This window comes from Opisthorchis viverrini (genome assembly GCF_000715545.1).
Source record: "Opisthorchis viverrini unplaced genomic scaffold opera_v5_146, whole genome shotgun sequence".
NCBI classification, from domain to species: domain Eukaryota; kingdom Metazoa; phylum Platyhelminthes; class Trematoda; order Opisthorchiida; family Opisthorchiidae; genus Opisthorchis; species Opisthorchis viverrini.
Window position 1 is genome coordinate 408,704 of NW_008751801.1, and position 8,860 is coordinate 417,563.

Genomic DNA, 8,860 nt, shown 5'->3' on the forward strand with positions numbered 1-8,860 from the left:
CATGATCGGTCACAATCGTGAATGGTTTACCAAAAAGATACTTGTGTAGTCTACTTACACCCCACTAGACAGCAAGAGCTTCACGCTGTGTTTGAGAATAGCCCTGTTTAGCTTGTGTTAGTCGACGGGATGCGCAAATGACAGGACGGCCATTTTGTTCGAGAATAACACCTAATCCAGTTGGAGACGCATCAGTTATAACAGATGAATGATCTTTCGCAGAAAATGGTTTCAAAATAGCATCAGATTTAAGATAATTGAGTAAAGAACGCAAAGTTTTCTCATGCTCAGATATCCATGAAAATGTTTTCAGAGAAACAGTTCAACTCATCGACAGCATGAACTATCACGTCATCATCCAGTCATTCCAAATAGGGACGAAATGGCTATACTGGGCAACGGTTTCTTCAGGCTGCTGTACGCTGGTTTTAATGGACAAAAGGATTGCCACTGAACGCATGCAAAAACCAGAATAATCCAAATCCACCAACTACAAGCAAAAAAACAGACTGAACGTATATGTAGCTCTTAAATTAACGACCGATTTCAGGCAATCAACACATGACCCACCGAAGTTTTGGTGCCAAACCTACAACGTCGCCAGGGAATCCTCCACCTAACCGCCTTAGGTTTCCATCCCTCGTGCATGTATTTGGGTGAGCAGAAATGCGGACCACCGGTTGGCCATAATTTTTCCCCATGCGATTCAAATGCTCCGTCAATTCTATCAAGAAGAATGCAGGTGAATCCCGAGTCAGATTAATAACGTAATAAGCCGGTAAACCGGTAGCTACTAAATGATTGATGGAATCCGACGTACTAAGTCCTTTGTTCGTGCATAATATGGGTCATAAGACGGTCGCTCTTCCTCAGCCAATGATGAAAGCTAGGAGGGCATCTGTTTTTGAGCACAAATGACAGTAAGACAGGAAGAGAACACAAGTTGGAGGCAGTGTGACGTTGCATTTGCAGCGAAGCTCAAGACAACAGATACTAACAAAGTTGGGGGAGGGGGTAAAATGAATATAATGACGAAAAAGCGCCTGGCGCTTTCGGGTGGTGATCAGCCCATTAAATCCAGCATAATACATTAGACTGTTATTACCAAAACTACGGATAAAGGAGCTGCCAACAAACGTGCTGATTCCGCGCCCAGGGCCAAATATTTTGAGCTATTCTAGAGAAGACACACGAGCAAGCTACATTCACCACCTGTTACAGCAATGTCCTTGTCACCGCGTTCACCAAGTCCGGTAATCTCACTAATAATTTGGCAGAAGCTGTGGCCTCGGTCATAGCCGTCTCGGAGGGAGGGATGAGAAAGCCCGTTCATTCAATGCTCATTCAATGACCAGGTGCAGTCACCTATCTATTTCGCCCTTCCTACTGCCTGTTTGCCCCGCCTAAATGTAATTGATGCTCACCGGTTATCTCACAGAGGATCAAGTGCCTCACAGCCATTTCCCATCAGGTTAATTGTATGCCAGGTTCCAATAAAGCACATAAGTGCCGGCTGTTGTTTGACGCTAAATCTAATCACCCGAATTCCAAGCGGTATGAACAAAACTAGTGCTGGCACCCACTGTCTGGATTGTTCTCTCCTCTACAGTTCATCTGTCCCTGTCAACCTCACCAGTAACTAATAATTATACATTTATTTCCCAATCAGGAAAAGGGGTCTCAACTATTTCAAAAAGTTGCCCACGGGATATACAGAAGATATGCTGGTCGTCGCTCAGAAACCCACCAGTGAACATACAAAAACCAGTCAACATTCAAGAACCACCTGGGAAACCAAGAAATAAACTGTTTGAATACAGGACATCGTGGCAGAAGTAAGCCATCCGCGTTCTTCTTGAGGGGCAGAAGCGGAAGTCATGAGTAACCCAATAGTGGTATCTGAGGTCTGCGGAGAACATATGCAGATCTTTGTTCACCCCCGGCGTTTTCGTCGTATCCAGTCTTGGCAAGGCATAACCGCGAACGGCCTCCAGCCGACCTGGCCTTTTCGGTGGACATTCCTGCACAAGATTACCTCACTCTGCGCGTTGGAGCTTGACGAGGTCCATCCAAGGATCCTGAAGGGAACATCGTTTACGCTGGCAAAACATTTCTACCTGGAATTCCGTCAGTCGCTTGACGAAGGCCACGTTCCCTATTCTTGGGAGAAAAGGATTGTCATGCTAACCTACAAAACTGGTGTTGACTATAGCCCGGTAAGATGTAAACTGGTAAACACGCGAAAAATAGTGTTTCTTCCAGGTCAACGAAGCCACGGTAAGCCGCAACAGGTGCTGACGAGTGCAAACGGGATAGAACTGCAGTTGACAGTCCATTAAAGAAACGCTTAACTGACCGTGTACAAACAGTGACAATCTGGTATGCAGATGTTATGGAAACTCTGGGGCGTTCGGATGGTCATCGATAAATTGAGAAGGATAACAATGGAGAAGCCCGTCAGCAGGGCAAAATTGATCTGAGGTTGCTGCAGATCACCAACGAAAGGCACTTTGTTGATCGTGTGTTAATTAACGCTCTACTGGGACATAGAGACCACGGTGTGCTGACGTTTGATTTCATCTGCTACTGGGCTAAATCTCCGGGAAAACAAACGTGGATTCGAAACTTCTGCCGTGCGGACTTCCCAGAAATACGTAGCTTTCTTGATCAGGTTAAGCTGGGGCCAATTTCAGTGTAGGAGTTATGCAGGACAATTGTCCAAAAAATTCATGAGGCTGACGCAAGGTCGTCCCAATGACCAGCGGGCAGTTGGATGGAACAAACGCTACCAGCGTCCTCTGGAAATCTAGGTCCCGAAGCTTTTTCAAAAAGATAAGTACACATGAGACAGAGGATGAGCTGGCACTTCGATAAATACGGTTACACTGTAAATCAGAAGCCACCAAATAAGACACACAACAGGCCACGTCACTAGACCTTCCCCGGAAAAACAGAAAATGCGCTTTTCAAGTGAATGTGACACCACCAGAGAAATAATCCAAACGCTTCCTCGTTGAGGGACGGAAATGGAGAACCCAAGAGTGACCCTGTAGTGGTATCTGAAGTCTACGGATAATGCTATGCAGTAACATCCGCCCTAACGTCTTCGTCACGTCCCATCTGGTCAAGATGTATCCATGGAAAGCCTCGAAAGGATTTTGTCTTCACGGAAGAGGACATTTATCAGCTCTTGCATGAGACAGGCCCCTTGGGCACGTTGGGGCCAGACGAGGTACAGCTACATATGCTGAAGGGAAGGCCGGTCATATTGGAAAAGCATTCCCGCATGGTGTTTCGTCGCTTGCTAGACGGAGGCTGCCTTTCCTCTTCTTGGAAGGGAGCAGCTGTCATGCCAAGCTACGAAAATCAAGACAGGCTATCGCCAGGCAGCTACAGGCCTATTAGACGCAGTAGCGTGGGATGCAAGTTAAAGAAACGTATTATGACCGGGTCATTTTAAACCGCCTCACAAACAACAACTTGCTATCCCCAATGAAACCCGTATTCCTTCCAAACTGTTTATGGGTGACGAATTCCACAGCCTGACCCAAGCCAAGAATCGAGAACTCATATCGGCTGCCATACCTTTTGATTTCTTAAAGGTATTCCATCGAGTCCAACACGTACGGCTGCCCCTTAAATCGGGTTTTACGGGATTTAAGGGGAAGTAGGTCTCCATTGTAGTCCTCCAAGGCTGTGCTCTGGAACAACCTCTGTTTTTGATCCATCCCAAGGACCTTCCAGATGTTCCTGCGAGTGCATATCTACTTTGTGCGGACGACCTGAAATCTTGGATTTCCAATGCCAGTCCCCTCCTAATCGATGTAGACGCTGAAAAGCACTGGTCGTTGGACTGGCACCTTTCTCTGATTGAAGAAGTGTATCCATATTTCGTTCGGAGAAGACTCAACGAACGTCCGTGTTGTGTATAGTGATAACGGACAAGAAGAAATCACGGGGATAGATGCCAAAGGGGATTTGAGTATTCTGCTCTCTTCAAACTAGTCTTCACTGCACCATGGGGAATTGGCCCGGAGAGCATTCGCCGTTCTACGGATGATTCGGCGCACCTTCTTCCGTATAACTCGCATGAACTTCAAAATACTCCGTGGAGCCTGCGTCGGACTGCCTCTTGAACACGCCAACCAAGTTGCTTGCTCAGGACGCGCGAACGACATAGCCCTCATTGAGCGTACCCAGGGGGCTGCTAAGAAAATGCTTGCCGGATTTAAATCCATGGGCCATGAAACGTGTCCCCTGGTGCTTGAATCCCTCCCTCTGAAGCATCGTCGCCCCGGGTAGCATACTCTTTGCTTACGCCCTGTTCAAACAAGGTTTTTAACCGTTGACCCAACAAGCATACGGTGAGTATTTGTCAAGATTGTCAAAATCAGAGCGCACAATTTCATTAGCAGAATTTTTCCTCATTTCGGGTAGCTGCTCCTCGGAATGACCCTCCTCTGACGGTTGTCCAAGCCATATATAAAACCCGGCTCAAAGCACTATTAGACACTTTTTGCGCGAGTCCTCGCGCCAGCACGCTTACTTCCCCGTGTTGAGAATTTCAGAACATTGCTAAACTCTTTTACCACTAGTGCCCTTCAAGTGAACGACAGCCACTGAAGGGCAAGAGCAATACTTACCCGAAAAACTTGGGCGGAATGTTGGATTCTGTGTATCAATCCGTGACTCTTTGTATCCGTGGTGAGCGCGTTAATTGAGGCATGATGGTGTCGTAACAATTTGAGAGTGGGGGTAGAACAGCACAAAGGAGGGAATTTACAAAACCAAGGTGACATGCTTATCACGTGATAGGTAATCGCAAGCTGCATAATGCATAAACCCATGACAGTAGGACGGAAAGTACAACTATTTCATTGACAAAATCACCTCACCTGAACTAAAACTGCGAATCGTGCCAGACTATGGATGACCTTGGGCAGTTCAGTTCATGGACAGGGTCGGGAGGGGAGTGCGGGTATGCGATTCATGCACAAGCCAGCATTCTGATTGGTTAGTTGTGCACAAGCCAGAAAGCGCGGTCATTTGAATTAAAGTCGAGCACAACACAAGTGTTTTTTATTCACTTGGGTTTAAATCCAACAAGAAGCACCAATGCTGTGACATGTACGTAAGATTACTTATTGCGATTTTATTAAACCTGAGGTCTGTGTTTAAAAAGAAAAATCTCAGCGTAACCTCACCACAAATCTGAACTTATACTTCATCATTTTATGTTAAGGTGTTTAAGGGACAGCATGCACACGGGGATCTTCACTTAGGGTCATAATCGCTTCTTTGGTGCACTTCACGTGGCCTTACTCCGTCATTTTCACGGAATGAGCGTTTTGTCATCCTACAGTTGGTTGTCCCGACTGTACGACATTTGGCAACTTATGTGCCTGCAACATCGTTCAACGCTCCATTTTGGTAAATGTAATTATCATTTTTTGTAGAAAGTTTCTTACAAGGATGTATTTTCCGTGGCACGCATTTCTTCGCGTATGCAACATTCCTTATGGGTAATTCGGTAAAAATGTCCACTGGATGACCAAAACGTACATTTCCACAACATTGTCTCGTGTCCCTTACCTCCCAATTAAGAACTTAGCGAGTCATCCTGCCCAGAAACTACACGCTGACGGTATTATGCATCTTCAGTGGTGAGCGAACGGAGCACATGATAGCTAACCGCAGGCCTAGATTTCAATTTGATGGAGAATAATCTTTTTATGGTTCGAGGGCTTCACCGGTAACGCAACTTTGGTCAGTGCACCGAGACGAAACTGACTGCAACCCACACTAGTCTCTCAGTACTGAGGCAATCAGGTCTGTTCAAGTCATGCCACCAGCACATATTTTTCCGGTTCCGAAGAACTCACTAATGGGGTAATACTTTCACATTCGAACAGCGAGTATGACGACATAACGCGCATACGGTTATGCTACCCACTACCCCCATATATGTTTTCCAAGAACAACAACAGCATGTGTGTACATATTTATTGCAGGAGACTTTATGGGTATACGCAGCGACAATAAGGTCAACATAATGCGTAGTTTCATTTTATCCTCCACTTTTCATTTTGAACCGGCAAGCCTGAAATAAAAGAGAACGACTAAACAGTGTAGAATAGTGTGGCAGATAAAGGCGACGCAGTACCAGAACCCCGTTAGCCCATGTACACATGTTGCACCATGGTACACTGCCGCACCATTTTGAGGGGGAATGGATTTTGCGGCAGCCTACCCACCAAAGCCCACACACTCACCTTATTATGACTGTAAATGCCGCAAAAGCGGAAAACCAGCGGAAAACAGGGTTGATGAAACCTTGTAAATTTTTTAGGTCTTATAAAACGTTTTATGCTTTTTGGGATTTTGGAAAACGGCTTTGCATCAACGCAAAATGGCAAGCAATTACATCTGTAAACAACAACTGATTACATGCATAAGCGAAAACTACTCAACAATGCAATGCTTGTGGCAAGCGGGGCAATGATGCTGGCGCTCTTGCACTCTCGGTGAACTTTGGCGCAAAGCGAACCGAACCACCGAACGCAGTAATCACACTGCACCTACTCAAACTGCTTATGGTTTTTAAGATTATATTGCCGGCAGCATGAGCAAGTAATCTCCTGCCGCCGGATTCGACGATACTTTTTGGCAACGTACACTGCGGCCGCCTGTACTCTGCCGTCTCTGACGACGGTTGCTTCCAGGAAGGTAGAATTGTCCAGATCTACCTCCATGGTTTCCCTCTCCTGTAGTGCTGGCTTACAACGCGTCCTCGCCGGTGGTGTTTTCCCCATGACGGCAACTGAACGCTTTTGTTTACGGAACTTGGGTTTCCGAATTGAAGGAGTAACAGACTTGTCAATGGAAGGCTTTGGCAGCAGTAGCCTGGGTCGATTACTATTGGGGGCCCTAATTTGGGGGTCGGGGAACCTGGGCAAAGGTACCTGCTGCTCCTCCCCACTACGTGCTAGTTCATCAGTATATTTATTAAACCTTGCTATTTCAGCCTTGAAACTATCTGCCTAGACACGAAATCTTCCAAATAGTTGTAGTCAGCCCTATGGCCTATGGCTAGCTTTGAACCGTTATTCAACGGAACCTCGCTGCACTCTACTGTGGATGGTGAAGCTTGGTTTTCGGTGGGTTCTGTTACAAGATTCGGGGTAAGCCAGCGACTTGCGCTCAAGTACACGGACAGGTTCCACTGCTTAACCTGGCAAGCCGTCGCCATATGACGACAGGGTATGAGCCACTGTTTGCTAAATGAACAAGTAAATTTTAAAAATTCATCTAGGAGCACAAAGCACTCGTCTAAGAATCCTAGCCAACCACTGCCACTTTCCACGACTTCGGCCGTTACATTGTTGTTTTATAAGAATTAATCTCGGACGAACGGCGTCAGGCAGTTTTAGAGGCTCAAAAGGCGGTCTCCTGAGAGAACTTTGTCTTCTCCCGTCAGCAAGCTGCGAGCCACTGTATTTATTTCGTAAGCGCTCATTATGCTTCAAAATGGCTTTCGCACAGTCTAGCAGTGAAGAAGATTGTGACAGGTTACTCTTGATGTAACGGTTAACAGCCTCTATCATGCGATTTTTACCTTGCCTACAGCTTACATGATGCTTCCGGGCAAAAGCTGCCCACTGGCTTGTCTGAGGAAGCCAGTTCTGTTGAAGGTAATAGTACAGTTCTTCGTTTTTATGACGAATTTGTGGTAAACATATATTGAAACTTTCATCTGATCTGCCGTTAACTAGTTCCCTCAGGCACTCTAGCAAAATACCTCGTCCTCAAGTGAAGCAACCAATATTTTATTCAGACAATCCGTGAAATTCTTAACTACGTGGAATGAGCGTAAATGGATGTGCACCCATGGCAGATGCTCTTTATTGCGGCAAGCTGCGCCGCGTGCCGGTTGCAGACAGCTATCTGAACCCTACTGACCTCCGGCAAGGCTCTTCAAAAATGCCAAAGGATCTGTTCAAACGATTCGCCGGTTTCATTTCCAGTGAAACTGTAGTAAACACTTCGTCCTTTTCCGTGACAATCTATGACTACATCGTGCAACAGATAACACAATCCACGATTACACTGCGTGGTCAAATCAAGTACTTCTCTATACATGCTGAGCATTTATTTCAGTTCATACATTGAGGAAATTAGAAATTTTAGCAGTCTAGTTTCTGAACACCGCACTACGGACAAACAGTCGCGATTCTCAATCAGGATGCCAGCTACGCGTGTTTCTGGGGTCATAGTCTGCGAGTGTTATCTTCTAATGTTGTCTTACATGATCACGGATTTCCGCGTTAGAATGGAAGGTTCCCATCAACGTAAAAAGCTCTGACTCGTGATCTGTACTCAATCTGCGGATCGTGTAATATACACTAGGAAAGTGTTCAAAGGTAATGTGGGAGTGCCGCATATCCACCTTTAATAACAATAATAATAATGTTTACTCCCAACTTGTGGGTGGCATGCCGTCTGGCATGATCATGCGTCTTACGAGTCTTACGGGATTCAAGGGAAAATCCTTCGCTGGATCAAGGCGTTGCTATCAGACAGGTCATTCCGAGTGAGAATAGGCTCAACCTATTCCTCTCCAGCGCCGGTCTCCATTGGAGTTCCTCAAGGCTCCGTCTTGGGACCACTCCTGTTTCTGATCTACGTCAACGACCTCCCAGACGTTCTTGCGAGTCCATGTTTACTTTTTGCGGACGACTTGAAATCCTGGAGTTCCAATGCCAGCGCCCTCCAAATGGATGTAGACGCTGCCAAGCAGTGGTCGTTGGACTGGCACCATCCTCTGAATGATGAAAAGTGCGTCCATATGTCGTTTGGAGGG